The 17,346-nt window shown below is 37.1% G+C and overlaps 1 long non-coding RNA gene across 2 annotated transcripts; it reads left to right on the top strand.

The window, feature by feature from the left end:
• Positions 1-10,052: 10,052 nt before the first annotated feature.
• LOC122051819 lies at positions 10,053-13,000 on the top strand. 2 transcript variants are annotated; one of them, XR_006131566.1, is made up of 3 exons: positions 10,053-10,266; positions 11,385-11,471; positions 12,740-13,000. It is a non-coding gene; the product is annotated as an uncharacterized LOC122051819 (long non-coding RNA). The 2 variants fall into 2 exon arrangements; XR_006131565.1 differs by having other exon boundaries at positions 11,385-13,000.
• The last annotated feature ends 4,346 nt before the right edge of the window (positions 13,001-17,346 follow it).

Here is a 17,346-nt window from a genome sequence, read left to right as displayed (position 1 = left end):
TAAGGTTGAAGAGACTCTTCCACTAAACCAACAGAGTCAAGTAATCCCTTTTCCTCAAAGATTAGTAATGCTAAAGAAGGATGAAGAGTTTAGCAGATTTTTGGATAAAGTCAAAGAAATTTGTGTTGAAGTGCCTTTAATTGATGCAATCCTACAAATGCCAAAGTTTACCAAATTTCTAAAGGACATTATGTAGAATAAAAGAAGGGGAGATATTGAGACCATTGCACTGACCGAGGAATGCAACGCTTTATTTGAGAAGAACATGCCCCCAAAGCTTAAAGATCTAGGAAGCTTTTACATTCCTTGCAACATAGGATCTAAATTCATAGAAAAAGATTTTTGTGATTTAAGGGCAAGTGTTAGCCTCATTCCCTATTCAATCTGTAATAAGTTAGGTCTCAAAAATATGAAACTTACTACCATGACACTATAATTAGATGATCATTCTTGCAGATATCCTATGGGCATTATTGAAGACGTGCCGGTAGAGGTTGGTGGGATTACAATTCCCACAAATTTTGTAGTTCTGGACATGGTAGAGGACCCGAAGATTCCAATCATATTAGGAAGACCCTTCCTTGCAACTGCTGGAGCAATAATTGATGTTAAAAATCATAAGCTTTCATTGGTAATTGGTAAGGAAAGGTTGGAGTATGATTTGCCTAACTCTTCTAACCATGTCTCTTCTTTCTTATTAAGTGTTTGCAGCGGAGCGGACACTTATCAACTTGAGGAGTGGAATTTCCATCTGATAGATCGTTTGAAGCGATAGAGGGGGGGGGGGGTGAATATCGCGCGCTTTAAAACTATTCTTTTCTTTTGAAACCAAAGTCGTGCAGCGGAAAATAAAGAGAGACAAGGTATTTTACTTCGTTCGGAGCCTAGCTCGACTCCTACTCGAAGGCCCGCGGTCCTTGATTGTATCGATGGGCAAACCACTATAACACTTCTTTCCGAAACCTTCGGAGAGAAGTGGATCGTACAGTTACAAGCATGTAAGATAGTAACACTCTACTATCTTATAGAATTAAGTACAATATAAAAAGAAATATACTGACAATGGAAATTTAAAGTCGAAGCTCGGTCGGATGGAGTAGCTTTGCAGGACTGATGAGAATTCGTAGCACGACAAGCTTGCAGACAGGCACTTGAATAGATCAGAAAATTGTTCTTCTGGCCTCTGTCTTTGAGTCTGAATTTATAGGTGTACTGGAGGTTCGGTCGACCGATCCCTCTGTTCGGTCGACCGAACCCGCTCCCTTCCTTCCTGGCTGAAGTTCGAAGCTGGCTCAATCTTTTGCATTTACTGGTCTTTAATGGTTCGGTCGACCGAACCCCTTTTTCGGTCAACCGAACAGCCTCCTTCCCTGTTCGTCGTGATTCTGCCGAGACCATCAATTAAAGCTGAATACATGCTGATTGGATCGGTCAACCAATCCCCAGGTTCGGTCGACCGATCAGCTTATTTCCTTTGCTTGCTGATCAGTGCTGACGAGCTGGCTTTGCTGAGTCATCAAGTTCGCCTCTCCTTTCAAGGAAGTACCCTAGATGTCCATGAACGGGTTACCCCTGTCACTAGGGCCCCTCAGGTGTACGATCTAAGGTATTCCCTCTACGAGGTTGACAATTCCTACACAATCAATTAATATGATATGAAAATCTAGCATAATAGTTGAAACAAAGCAAGCGAAATCATCCAATGAATAAAGGCATAAATACAAGTCTTACATCAAAACCAATCCACAACTACTCTCTAATCCTAGAAAAAGGAATCTACTTCATAGACGCCGGAGAAAAACCTGAAGACATAATGTAATCAAGCATACAATCCTCAAACAAGGAGAGAAAGAGAAATGATGCTTATCCACTACGACGAGTGATCTTCGAATCCAATCCTTTGCTTCTGGAGTTGCTGTGGTAATGAAGGATCGCTGGACAGAGGTCCTGGATGGCGTGGAGCGACACCAAGGCAGTTCTCCCGCTGACGGCTCGCTCCCCCAAGGAGAAGGGTTAAACCCCTTCTTAAATAAAATTATTTTTTGCATTTAAAATTATATTTGCTTGGATTTAAAATAAAATTATTTTTTAGATTTAAAATTATATTTTCTTGGATTTAAAATAAAATTATTTTTGACTTGGTTTAAAATAAAATTATTTTTTGGATTTAAAATTATTTTTGACTTGGAAATAAAATTATTTTTTAACTTGGCTTTGAAATAAAAATTATTTTTGACTTATTTATACTTAAGGTTGGATTAAATTATTTTGAATTGGAGTCTGAATTAAAATTGAAAGTTTAAGCCTAGTATTTTTTCAAAGTTTTTAACTATGTTCAATTTATTCAATTTAAATTAGCTTGGTTTTAAAACTTGAATTTAATTTATTAACTCAACTAGCAAACCTATTATTTTGACTAGATATTATTTGCTAAGTTTTTACGGAGTAAGTTTAAGACTTGAATTTTTATACAACTATTATTTTCAAGTAACAAAGCTTCCTTTCAGGGGGAGCTGATTATCTTTTCTTTACATCCTTTTCTCTACTTTATATATTTTTGATATATGGCAAAGAATGAGAGGAAAGTGAAAATTAAGAAAGTTAAAGTAAAAATGAATAAAAGAGAAAACTAGAACATTTTGTTCAATTTGCTACAATTACTTAACATGTTCTAGTTATTGCAATGACTTGATTCTTAATATTGCATTTATCTTTTTTGAGTACTTTTTGTTTTACTTAACTTTGAATTTTGTTGTCATAATCAAAAAGGGGGAGATTGTTGGCGCAGAAAGCATCTGATGATCGAACCTAAGTTTTGATAATGACAAACGGTTCAAAGTTAAGGTTATTTGTTATCTAACATGTTTGAATGAGCTTGCAGGAAAGTCCTAAGTGTACTTAGGCAAAAGTCCTAGCTGCGGTTAGGCAGGTGAAAAATCCTAAGGGGAGGTAACCCTAGGTCCTACGGGGTGGTAACCCTAGGCGAGAAGTTTTGGCTGGTCAAGGGCTTGGGCAAAAGTCCTAGAGTTGAGGACTAAGTTCTGGTGTCGCGAACTAGGTGAAAGACTGGGCGGGTCATGGAGTGGACGCCCAGCGGAAAGTCCTGAAGTCTCAGGCACTGAGCAAAATTCCAGTTGGTCTGGAGGATCAACTGGCAACAGGTAAACTCTCTTAAGTGGAGTAAGTGAGGACATGTTCCCCGGTGAGGGAACAGTAGACGTCGGTTCGACCTAGGATTTTCGGTCGAAAATCCAAAGTCAGAACTGGATAGTTCGATGACTGTCAAATACTCTATTTTACATGTCTATATTGTGCTAACTTTGTTTTACAGGGTATAGTTGGTTTGTTGGACTAACGTATCTTGCAGGAAGTAAATTGGACAACTTTGCCTTGGATGAACAGTACCCGAGGTGTCCTCCATGGAGCTTGGAGGCGCCTCAGGTCGTATGTAGAGACTGCCTCATAGCTTGGCGTGAGGGCGCCCTCATCGAGCTTGAGGGTACCCTGGACATTGGGGCGAGGGTGCCCTCATGGAGCTTGAGGGCACCCTAGACTTGCGTGAGGGCGCCCTCATGGAGGTTGAGAGCGCCCTCAGGTGGATAGGCTGCGACTGGGTCGGAGCTCATCCACGTTGCGGATTCGGCATGGATGAGGGTGCCCTCGATGATGTTGAGGGCACCCTCCACAGGCTATAAAAGACAGTCTCGAGCAGCAGCTTGGAACAACAACGTAATCACAATCTGTCTTCTCCGTGCTACTCAAAAGACGATCCAGAAAAGCTATAGCAAGACCCTGACGACCAGGAGCTTCAAACTTATTATTTTTTGTTGTCGGTATATACTTTATTATTGCTTTAATTGTATTTCAAACTATAATATTCCCGTGCTTATAGTGATTGCCCAAAGTAAATGCTCAACGAGCGTAGGCCTTGGAGTAGGAGTCGCCCCAAGCTCCGAACCAAGTAAATCTTGGAGTTCGTGTGTTTGTTTGTTTATTATTTCCGCTGCATTTTACTTTGAGTTTTTCAAAATGAAAGTGAAAGCTACGAGCACTATTCACCCCACCTCTAGCACTTTCAATTCAACAGTGGAAAGTCCAAATTGGTCAAAGAGTGATCTAATATATAGCGGGAAGTTCGGCATGGTCTGAGGGACCTGACAGTTGGCTGAAATCCAGTTAGATCTGTGGACCTGACAACTGTTGGGAAGACCTAGTGGGTCAAAGGAGGGTCAAGCGATTCTGCATAGTATAAGTAAGGTAAGCCACTGGAGGAGAGTGTTCTAGTGAGGGCGAGTTCCAATTAGGGACTTTAAGCGCAGATCTAGTTTAGGTCTATTTTGGATACCTAAACTGAGACCATGACTAGATCTTGATCTTGGATAAACAAGATCTAATTAAATCCAACAAAATCTAATTAATAATGTTTTTTTTATATTTTTCTAACATTTTTTTTGTATGTTACACTTTATTTTTGGACTAATAGATTTTTCAAGATTGAAGTACCAAAAATCAGCCTTGGATGAATAGTATCCGAGGCACCTTGGATCGATGCTTGGAGGCACCCTGGACCAGTCAGAGGTTCCCTCAAGGAGATAAGATTGGAAGATAAAACTTTATGGCATGGAGGCGCCTCAGAGAGCTTACAGGCGCCCTCATGTAGATAGAAACTGAAGTCGATGGAGGTTATCGAGTTCGAGAGTTTGGGGATCATCTTTGAGCTTGGAGGTGTCTCAGATGAGCTTGGAGACATCTTCAACCCTCTTTAAAAGATATATTCGACCAACATTTGCCATACAACTGATTTACGAGCTTCAATGACTCTTCTATTACTCCGACTATGTCCTACTACTGTGCTACTGCTCTGAGATATCTGATTGCTTCTAGTAGACCAACACCAATACACAAGCATCCCACATCTACACACTTTGTGATTAGTAACTGATGTGCATAGATTATATACACTTTTATGCATATTTTAACGTACATCTACTTGTATTTTATTATGATAATCTATATTTCTTGCATCCTATTTCATTATAATCTCATATTTCTACTCTTTTTATTTGAATATCTACTCTTTGCATATTTTGATTGATAGAATGTATTTTCAGAGCAAAAATGGAGTAAAAAACCTCAAAATGTGAAGTCGGAGGAAGGAGCATGCTCATATGAAACATACATTAAGGAAAAATCTTTCAAAAGACCTTCAAATTGGAGATTTAATCAAGTAATATGCTCTAGCCATATTCCTTGACATGTGCTTGTTCCTACGAAAGAAATTGGATGGAAAATGGAGCTAAAATGAAATCTAGAGCCTCCAAAGTGTCTAGGTCATGTGAAACCCACATGACCATATGAAAACCAAGATTTTCCCATGCTCTGACCGTGTGGATTTCACATAGCCATGTATAAAAAAAGGCGCAGTCTTGTGGAATTTTTTGCACTATATATTGAAAGTAAAATGCCCATAACTTTTTGTTTGGTTGGAGTTATGGGTGTTCTTTATATAATAATGTGGATAACTTCAAGATCTACAACTTTGCTGAAGACTTCAACTAGAGAAAACTACATCTTGATTGTCTAAAAGATTTTTCTGTGAGATACAACCATGCAGAGCCATGCCAGGGTCAAGTCATGGTCGTGTGACTCTACACGACTGTGTGGAATTTCCAGAAAAGAAGTAGTCAGGCCGTGCGAATCCACACGACCGTGTGAGATTTCCAAAAACCAAGCAGAACTTGGCCGTGTGAATCTACATGACCATGGCAGGGGCCGTGGCCAGTCCATGCTAAGTGCTATAAAAAGGGGTTTTCTCCCCTTTTTCACTAATCTTGGGATTGAGGACTTCACCCTCTCCTTGGGGAAGGGTTCTCCCCTTAGGGGGGGCCCTAAGGCACTTCTTCTTCAAGGTCCTTACATCTCCAGAGCAAGAGAGTGCTTCTAAGGACACTATGCTTCAAAGATAAGAATCCTCTTCTCTCTCAATCCATGTTTTGAGTTGTAGATGTTGGAGTGTATACTAAATGCCTAGCTTTTGAAAACATTTATTTTTTTAAATAAAAGAATCACATTGGTCAATATCTGCATTTATTTGTTAAATGTAATTGTTCAATTAATTTATATAGTAGATAACATGGAGTGTGATGTCACTCTCAGAAGATCATGTTGTCGGTTCTTTATAAATTATAAATAGCTGCTTACGACTAAGATGGAAAGAAACAAACTATCAGAATAGTCGTAGTGTAATTAAGTATTAGTTTATCTTGATTAATAAATTACACTGATACACTCTAAGTGTATTGAGTAGGACCATTTAGGTAAGTTCTTTTTGTACTGACTTAATAAAAGAACTAGTCCTTAGTTATTATGGAAGTGTGTGCTCTTAATCCTAATATAATAACAAGCACATATGTTTAATATTTATTTCTTTGACTTATCAAAAGGGTGAGGTTTAGCTCGATAAATCAATATGCCCGATAAGTTGGGAAATGATATTACTTATAGTGTGTGTTGTTGATTATAGAAGGAATCTGTGTCTTAGTTATCTAGGTTGAGAATGTCCCCAAGAGGAACTCATAAGGATTGCCATGTTAAACCCTGCAGGTGGACTTAGTCCGACATGACAATGAATTTGAGTGGTACTACTCTTGGAGCTAGATATTAATTAAGTGAGTTGTCAGTAACTTACTTAATTAGTGGACATTCATTATCTTAAACATAGGGAGACTAACACACTCATGATAAGAAGGAGCCCATAATGTAATTTGGGATTGGTGCGGTAGTGCGATAATAACTCTCTAGTGGAATGAGTTATTATCGATGAATTTGAGTTGTGTGTTCGGAGCGAGCACGGGATACTCAAGCTCATCAGAAAGCCAAAACCAATTTCTCCTCTAGGTCCCTGTCGTAGCCTCATTAAAGCCTCAAGCCCATCCAAATATAAGCCCATCTTGGTGTCCAAGAAGGGGGCCGATCCAATGCTTGGTGACCAAGCAAGGGCCGGTCACATCCTCTTCTATAGGGGTCGGCCCTTTGCTTGGTGATCAAGAATGTAGGGGCCGACTACAATAATTCAAACAAGGAGGGGTGTTTTGAATTTTTAAAATCTTCTCTTTGTAGAAAACTATAAGTTTTAAAAGAGAGATTTTAATTTCAAAAACTTTCCTTATTTGAATTAGGCCACATGTTTTAAAAGAAAGTTTAAAAGATTTTAAAACTTTCCTTTTTTAACCATCCTCATGGTTTAGAAAAAAAAGGAAGATAAGTTTTAAAATTTAAATTTTCTATCACCATGTTAAAAAAGAAAATTTTATAAGAGAAGTTTTAAATTTTAAAACATGGTTTTAATTTTTAGAACTTTCCTTTTTTAACTCCTACTTTAGGAAAGAGAGCTTGTAAAATTTTATAAGAGTGTTTCTTCTTGTAAAATTTTATAAAAAAAAATTATTTCTTTCCTCTTATAGGGGTCGGCCACCCTTGCTTGGTGCCCAAGCAATGTGGCCGGCCAAAACAAAAAAATAAAATCATCATTCAAATTGATTTGGTGATTGATTCAATCAAGAGGAAAGAAAAAGGAAAAATAAAAGGGAAAAGGAAAAACTCTTGGAAGATTTTAGTTTTTGTAAAAAAATCTTTTCTTATTTGCCTTGGGCAAGTATTATAAAAGAAGTGGTGAGGAGGCTTCATGAGAGAGAATTCTTATTCTCTTGGAGGAGTCTCTCTTGGTGGTGGCCGACCCTCTCTCTTATCGTTTTCCCTTTGCTCTCTTCTCCTTGGTGGTGGTGGTGGCCGGATTTTAGAGGAAGAGGAAGCAAGCTTTTGGGTGGTATTCATCTTGGAAGATCGTCGCCCACACGACGTCCAAGGCGAGGTGAGGAATACGGCAGAAGATCTCGAGGTCATTAGCATACAAAAAGAAGGTATAATTAGTAATTATTTTCCACATCATGCTAGTTATTTCTTTTTGTAAGAATTCCAAACACAAGAGGCATTAGATTTAGTTTTTCGAATTAGTTTTTCGAGTTTGTGTTTTCTTCTTTTTTGAACTTGTGATTCAATTGTTCTTTTTGGTTAACCTAGAGTTATTTAAGGAAATTAAATATTAGCTTTCCTTAAAAGGCTTTGTCTAGGTGGTGGTGGTTGCTCCCATATCCAAGAAAGCCATGTGTCTCGCCATGTAGTCCTGGAAGCCAATTTTAGAAATTAATATTTAATGGAATTAATAACATAGGTGGATTTGAATCAATAGTGTTAAGTTCCACTTGCGATTCAAATCTAAACCATTAAGAACAGATAAGTTAAATTTGGAATCAATGATGTTAAGTTCTGTCTGCGATTCCTAATTTAACTTCTAAAGAACCAATAGGTTATTTAAGGAAAGGTTCGACACTTGTACAAAATTTTTGTATAGTGGAATTGGTACATTTTCCTAGGACTAACCAACAGTAGATGCTATATTTATCATCTCTTGATTGTATCTCCCTTGTAATGTAGTAGATTCTCCAGATCTAGGATGTAGGATGTAATTGATGTGTTGTGATATATGGACTATGTATTTGGACATTTGCTTGTGTTATGAAATATTTATATCATGTTTTATGTGTATTGTGCCTTGTATGTGTTTGATGAAATATGTGTGAGGTCAATACATGTAGATGTGAGATATTTGTCTCTATATTAAGGTTGCTATTAGACTGGATAACCGGGGGATCCTTAGTGACAGAGAATACTTATTCAACCAGACATATTATGCCCTTAGTGACAAAGGACATTAATACTTACCCACTTTCTAGAGTCAAAAGATCTTAACATAGGGACTAATTCTTGTTAGGGCATTCGAATTGAAGTGGATACTCCAATGCTACCGTTAGGAAGTGACTATATAATCTAGGAACATATGACCGGGGGTACTAGTGATAGGAATTCCCTCTTAACCAAACTTCCTAGGTTACCACTCTACTTAATGGTGTTAGAACTTGGATAGACTCTCTAGTGCAACCTACGCGGGGGTTGTGATAGGGTTTAGTTAGAATCCCTACACGAGTATAAGGATGGAGTTAGGTAAATGAACAATGCATAAGGATATTAACTAGCTTCATAACAAAACCAAAATCCTAATTCATCCCTTTCCAAGATCATCTCTTATTCCTTCTCTCATCTTCTCCTTAATCTTTCTCTTACTCTCTATGATATGGTCCATCTAACAGTGAATCATTTTAAAATTCTGATGGACTTTGATTTACTTGAGAAGACTGCTCAACACTTTAAATATTGTTATATTCAAAATTTTGATAATTCATCCCATCTTGATTGTAGTGTTGAGGTGAGTCAGGGATATGATGTTGTAATAGTAACTACTTATCCTCCTCAGAAGTATGCTGGGGTTAAAAGTTTTGGATCTCCCCAGTCGTAGATAGAAGTACTAAGAATTGAATCATACATGTCTTGATGTACAGGTTGGAATAGATTCTGAAATTTCGTGGAGGAGGTAACAGTATTTTGGAAGAAGTGACATATAGCAGTTGGATGAGATGAACTGCCACAAACTGTGCAGATATCATCAGTTGATTCTGTGGAAGGGTCAACTTCATTTTAGAAGAGGTGACATATGGTAAACGGATGGGATGAACTACCACATACTGTGCATATGTTCAATATTTGCTCATCATCCAAATTATACTTTACACCTCCAAGTTGCCAAGAATACACTACAAGAAATTTTAAATTCAAACACCCAAAAGATAACGGTTTTTAATAAAAAAAACATTATCTTTTTTCATTTAACAATGATTTTCTTAAAAACGGTTGTTATTCTAAAAAAAAAAATGACAATAATTTTTTAAAAAACGTTATCTTATGTATGTCAAACGATTTTTTAAAAATCATTATTGTTGAACTTATTTGTTAGATATATGATAATGAATTTAATCAATCACTATCTATTAGCGTTACTTACATGATAACAGATAACCGTTTAAAAAAATTATTGCATATGGGGTGTTTTGGATCCTAAAAATATGATAAGAAACCACGGGTTTTTTTAAACTGTAACAAAATTCCACGAAAAAAACGCCACGGAAAAAACCTAGCCTCTGCCAAAACCCCTCATCCGCAACTCCTCCACCCAAACCCCTCCTCTGCTTTTCGCCTCTCCACTGGAACGAGTCAAGGACAGGGAGTCATCGCCATCAGAAGAATTTGGAAACAAAGAGCAGCCCTCCACAGAAATCGTACCTCTACTCTGCCGTCTGAACACGATCGCTTCGAGTATGTGTACCTCCCGACTTATCTTTCATCTTCGATCTGATCCTACTTCTAGTGTGCATATTTCTTTCCAGGGCCATCTGATCTCTTTGCCTCTGATGTTTCAATCGCGTTTACTTCTCTAAATCAGAAATGTAGATGCCTTGTTTTATCGTCCACAAAGTTTTGTTTTGATAATATGTGTCTTCTTTGTGTGAGGTTTAAAAGGAGTCATTGGTGTTGCTTCCAAATCAATCATTTTTTATAGATGTTTGGATTTGATGGATGGGTGTTAAAAATTTTGGTTTTTTTATTTGTCTCTGAGTTGTTACATTATTTGGATCTGAACTACAGCAATCTTGTTCATGATCTGAACTACAGTAATCTTCTACTTTGAAGAACTGTTGTATTTTTATAGATGTCATCTACTCTGAATCTTCATTTCCTGTTGTAACTCCATTAGATGAAACACAATACATGATAAAGAGACTATATGTTTGCAGGCTAAACTTACTTCATTATCCTGATACAGTCATTTGCTATGAATGACGTTAAGGTAGTTCACAATATGCATTGCTCGTAAATATGATCTGAATCACATTTAGTTTTTTGTTCTTTCAAAATAAGTAGACATTAGGGTAATTTTTGAAATAGTTTATTTGATATGTGGAATGTTTTACTTGACTAGAAACTAAGTGATTAACAGAAAGAGAAAAGAAAGAAGAACATATACCCACATTGCCTTGCTCATAAAGGATATGCACAATATGCTAAAGAAATAGTAAGTATATTTCAAAATTCTTATTTTAAAATTCATTTGCTAGACAAAGGATTTTTCTTTTCAGAACAACCCTAATCTAGTACATTGTAGTGTTGTTTTGCCTTTTTACTAACCACTTAAAAGCTCCACTGGCACCATAGTTAGCTTCATATGAGTCCGGAACATCTGTATTCTATTCACATGGGTAATTTTAGATGGAACAAGCAAGACAAAACCATCATGTTACCATATTAACTTCGATAACAAGGATCAAACATAAGATCTACTGGTGATTAGATGTTATTTATGTTAGTTAACCCTTTACAATAATTTTTCACCTAACTACATGGATTGAAACATGACAATTTATGTGTGTTCACAGTTCACAAAAGCAGAGTACTCTCAAGAAGAAATTGATGAAGTGCGCACCAAGGTTGCTGAATGCATACAAGATCATATTTATGAATAGGTATGTACATGAATTCATTTTATTTCATTTAAAAGTACCTTTGCTATTAGAAGAAAACTCGAAAACAAGAGGGACATAATCTTTGCTATATGAGCTAGCTACATGGTGGCTTCTGCTGTCTCCCATTGGCAGAATTATTGTTCATTGCATCTTTCCTATACACAGTTATCATTGTTAGTTTCCTTGTCACGTAGTAGGTATCCTTGATAATCATGTCAATCACTTGCATTGTTCTTGCTCTTATTCATATGATCTATGTCTGACTGTTCTTTCTAAAAATCTTATGGATTGTTTTGATGTATCCCAAGGTGTACTTTGTCATCAAGTTTTAAGTTCTGTAGGATTTTAAATAGCCAGCAGTATCAGCTTCTATTTCTGTGAGAAAATGATATCACAATTTTTCTATTTAGTTAAACTGTGTTACAAGTGTTAAATGTACCTGGTAAAGATTTCTCATAATAATAGTTGCATCTAAATTTGCTTTCCTGAATAGTGTTGTAAAGTGCAGTCCCATTTAGTGTGACGATTTGGGATAACTCAATGGTTCTTATGGTGAACGGCTGTGATATTTTACATAGAATAGTGTTTGGTTAACTAATGTATACATAATCTTCAAGTCTTACTTATTCAGTTCCATCTGAAAACATTACCACCTGCTGCAATTAGATAGCCAACAATTAGTCTTGCATTTCTGACCACTGATCCTGATACTATGATGTACTAACCACTGATCCTGATACTATGATGCATAAATCTGTGGGTGTTTCTTTCTGGAGTATCACATCTTCATTTGGTGCAAAATACTCGACTTGCATTTCTGGCACCTATTGTTTCACACTGGTTTTATTAGCACAGTGCATGGGTTTAAATTTCCTACAAATCCATGAAAATATAATCAAAGGTTTATTATTGTGCATTACTTTTATTGTGCATACAGTTGAATTCATTTTTATATGGAAACACAAACTCTTTTGAAAGGCCATTCTTTTTGGAGTATCACATTCATTTTACTTGTTTCACACTGGTTTTATTAGCACAGTGCATGGGTTTAAATTTCCTACAAATCCATGAAAATATAATCAAAGGTTTATTATTGTGCATTATTTTTATTGTGCATACAGTTGAATTCAATTTTATATGGAAACACAAACTCTTTTGAAAGGCCATTCTTTTTGGAGTATCACATTCATTTTAGTTGTTTCATTTTACTGGTTCCTGATTTATTTGAATGACTTGATCCCTCTTTCCATGTTCATCTCTCTTCTCAGAAACTGGACGAACTAGAGTGCCTTAGATTTTCATGGAGGATGGATGCATTGTACAAATAGACAGCAGCCAAGTTTTGGTGTCTATCCTTACATGGAGAAACTATCTAGCTTTGTATATAATAATACTGCATGTTTTATGTGTTCATTGGAGAAACTTTTGCTAAGTCTTTTTGTAACTATGATGTTGGAGAAACCGTTGTTACAATATATTGTAGATGTTATTGTCATTTTTTATTAATGTGAAGTATTTTTATGATGCTATAGTTGTTGTTGAATTGGATTGATCCCAATATTTTTTAATTATTTAGACACCAGTTTATTTTTTTTTTTTTTGTTGTTAAAACAACAGACAACTGTTTTTATTTGTTGTCAATATGTTATCTATACCATCCAAAGGTAACGGTTTAAATCCATTGCTAAACTATTGTAGATCGTCCTAAATAACAACAGTGAAAAACCATTGCTAAATTATTATCAATCATCCTAAACGACAACGATGAAAAATCACTGTAAAACTATTATCGATCATCCTAAATGACAATGGTTAATAGAGATAAAAGATAATTATCTAGATTGACCGGATCAAATTACCAAGTCAAATCAAATTAAGTATTAGGGTTATTCTAATAATTCAGTTATAATTATTAGAATAATTCTCAGAATAATTTTTAGAATTATTCTATTATTTGTTAATTGGTTAATTGACCGAGTACTTGTTTAAACCCTATATATTGTATTGTTCTTAGGACAAATTTCAATGAACAAGATTTATTATTACTCTCATCTCTTTCTCTATTACCCCCCGACAAACTTAACGGGAGATCTCTAACGTTGAGTTTGCTTGCTAACTTGTTGAAACGGTGTCTGGATAATGGCTTAGTAAATATATCAGCGATTTGATCTTCAGCAGAGATATAAGAGACAGATAATTGATGAGTTGCCACACGTTCACGAACAAAATGAAAGTCAATTTCTACATGTTTTGTACGAGTATGGAAGACCGGATTTGCTGAGAGATATGTTGCTCCAATATTATCGCACCAAATTTTTGGTGCAATATTTGATGCAAGATGAAGTTCAGAAAGAAGTGATTGAAGCCAAATAATCTCAGACGTTGTATTTGCTATAGCTTTATATTCTGCCTCAGTGCTTGAACGAGATACCGTAGGTTGCTTTTTCGAATTCCATGAGATAAGATTTCGTCCAAGAAATATCGCATATCCACTAGTAGAGCGTCTATCTTCAGGAGAACTAGCCCAATCCGCATCACTATAAGCATGTAAATCTCGAGACGATTGACGATATAGAAGAAGACCATGTAGAATAGAACCTTTGAGATAACGAAGTATTCTTTTTACATTATCCCAATTTTGTTCAGTCGGAGCATGCATGAATTGACAGGCACGATTTACTGCAAAAGTAATATCAGGCCGTGTAATAGTGACATATTGTAAGGCTCCAACAATGCTTCGATAAATCTGTGGATCAGACAGAGCAGGAGAAGATGAAGATAGAGAGTTGTTTACAGCAATTGGTGTAGAGACCGGACGTGCCCCATCCATTTTAGCTCTTTGAAGAAGTCCAGTAATGTATTTGCTCTGAGAGAGAAGATATCCATCCTCATGTGGAATAAGCTCAATGCCAAGAAAAAATCGAGCAATGCCCAAATCTCGAGTAGGAAATTCTTGATTGTTAAGACTTAATAAAGTTGTGATACCTTTGTGATCATTACCGGTTACCAGAATGTCATCCACATAAATAAGAAAAAATATCATAAATCCATCATTATTTTTGTAAAATAAAGACGAGTCGGTCTTTGATCCAGAAAATCCTTGAGTTTGTAACCAATTAGATAATCGATGAAACCATGCACGAGGAGCTTGTCGAAGACCGTATAATGATTTCTTGAGTTGACAAACATGAGATGGAAATTGTGGATGAATGAACCCAGGTGGTTGCTCCATAAAAATAGTTTCCTCAAGATGACCATGGAGAAACGCATTTGAAATGTCTAATTGTCGTACGGGCCAATTAGAACTAACAGCTATTGATAACAATAGTCTGACAGATGTAATTTTGATGACTGGGCTAAAAGTGTCATTGAAGTCAATACCTAGTTGTTGACTAAATCCTTTGGCTACGAGGCGAGCTTTATGTCGTTCAAGAGAACCATCAGCTCGATGCTTAAGACGAAATACTCATTTAGAGCCCACCACATTCATGGAGGGAGTACGTGGAACTAGGTTCCATGTTCCATTACGAAGAAGTGCATCAAATTCTATAGCCATTGCATTACGCCAATTTGGATCCTTGTTTGCCTGTGTAAAACAAGTTGGTTCAATAGATTTTGAAGAAACCAATAGAGCTCGAGGAAGGGGATGTCGAGTTGTTATTTGAGGGCATCGTGCATATATGTCACTTAAGGGAAGCATGCGACGAGGAGGACCATCATTCGAATCACTTGTTGACGAGGAGGAGGAAGGAAACTGACATGGCGATTCCGATGACGGACTTGTATTATTTGACGATCCAGAGTTAGAGAGTATATTATCCATAGCTGGCGATGCTTCCAAGATTGGACACGGAATAGGTTCTACAACATTATTCCTCTCATCAGTATGCCCTGCTCTTAATGGAGTAGCCACTTGGGTCAATTCTGGTGATCTTGGAGAATTTGCAGAGAATTCTGGAGCAGAACCCAGGATGCCATCTCCTCTTGCATTTCCAGTGTGTCTAATTGGATGAGCAACCTGTGGTAATTCAGATGGGATATCAGGTGGGGGTAAGAAAGTACCACTGCTTGAGGATAGAGTTGTTGTTGTGGCTGCAAAAGGAAATAGAGATTCATCAAAAATAACATGCCGAGATATATATATACGCCCTGTCGGTATATGTAGGCAACGATAGCCATGGTGCAAATTACTATAACCAAGGAAAACACACTGTTGAGAACGAGGATTAAGTTTATGTTTAGAATAAGGTCGTAGCCATGGATAACATGCACAACCGAAAATACGTAAGAAGGTATAGTTAGGAGACTGATTGTGGAGTTTTTCCAAGGGGCTTTTATGGTGAAGTAATGGAGTAGGGAGACGATTAATAAGATAAACAGCAGTTTGAACTGCGTCATCCCAAAATTTGAGTGGAACTGATGCATGATTGAGAAGAGCTAAGGCGGTTTCGATTATATGACGATGTTTCCTTTCCGCAGAACCATTTTGTTCGGGAGTGTGAGGACATGAGACTCGATGAAGAATGCCCAAAGAGCCCAGATGACGATTAAGCGCTTGATATTCTCCACCCCAATCAGAGTGGAGAGAGAGTATTTTACGATCAAAGAAACGTTCTACGTGTTTTTGGAATTGACAAAAGATATCAAAAAGATCAGATTTCCGTTTCATGAAAAATATCCAAGTAAACTTGCTAAAGTCATCAATAAAAATCACATAATAGAGGAAACCTTGATTTGACAAAATAGGAGCAGGGCCCCAAACATCAGAGTGAATAAGTTCTAAAGGAAAACTAGACATATGAGAAGAAGAAACAAAGGACAATTTATGACTTTTTGCTTTCAAACATGCTTCACAAGAATGAGATGAGGATGATAAAGATGTCGGTAGGCCAAACCGATTGATGATTCCTTGAACAAGACGTAGAGATGGATGACCAAGTCGTGCATGCCAGGAGGTTTTATTTGTGCGTTCTCCAACTAGAGCTTTGGCAGATGTAGGTTGAAGATAGTAAAGACCATCTCTAATTTCTCCTCTGAGCAGGGTGGTTTTGGTTGTGGGATCCTTCACAAGACAATAGTGAGGGTGAAATTCAAAAAACACATTATTATCAAGAGCAAATTGACGGACTGAAAGTAGATTTTTAGTGATGGAAGGAACATGAAGTGTATTGCGCATGGAAAAGAGTCGACCAGATGAATGAAAAAATGTGTTTCCAAGGTGAGCAATTTGCAAACCTGAACCGTTGCCTACTTGTACAGTATCAGGACCATGATAGGAGGAGGCCTCTGTAAGAATGTCATAATCTGATGTAACGTGATGGGTTGCTCCAGAATCTGGATGCCATCCTGAGACTGAAGAATTTGTCGTAGGTACATAAGGGTTGCTTGCAAGAGAAAATGCCCCCGGGTGATATGATGAAGTTGAGGTTGATGCTTGAGATGTGGATGCAAAACCTCCAGTAAAATTTGGATCATATCTCTTATAACATTGATGAGCAAAGTGACCAATCTTGAAACAAATCTGACAACGTCCTCGTCCTCGTCCTCGGCCTTGACCTCGTCCTTGTCCTTGACCTCGTCCTCGACCTTGTCCTCGTCCTCGACCTCCTTGATTTCCTTGGTGGATAGTACTATCAGTCTTGCATGCCGTAAGAGCAATAGAATCTGAAACCCTTTGAGATTGTAATTGTAGAAGTATCTCATGTGAAGAGAGCAAGCCATGAAGGGTATCAAGTGACACTTGATCGATGCGAGTAGTTATGCTAGGAATAAAGCTATCATATTGAGGCCCCAATCCTGCAAGAACATGTATTAATAAATCTGGATCTGAAATTGGATTGCCAATCGCAGCTAAATTATTGACAATGGTTCTGAT

The sequence above is a fragment of the Zingiber officinale genome, chromosome 3A (genome assembly GCF_018446385.1).
Source record: "Zingiber officinale cultivar Zhangliang chromosome 3A, Zo_v1.1, whole genome shotgun sequence".
NCBI classification, from domain to species: Eukaryota; Viridiplantae; Streptophyta; class Magnoliopsida; order Zingiberales; family Zingiberaceae; genus Zingiber; species Zingiber officinale.
Note: the sequence above shows the minus strand (reverse complement) of the source record. Positions and strands in the feature narration are given on the sequence as shown.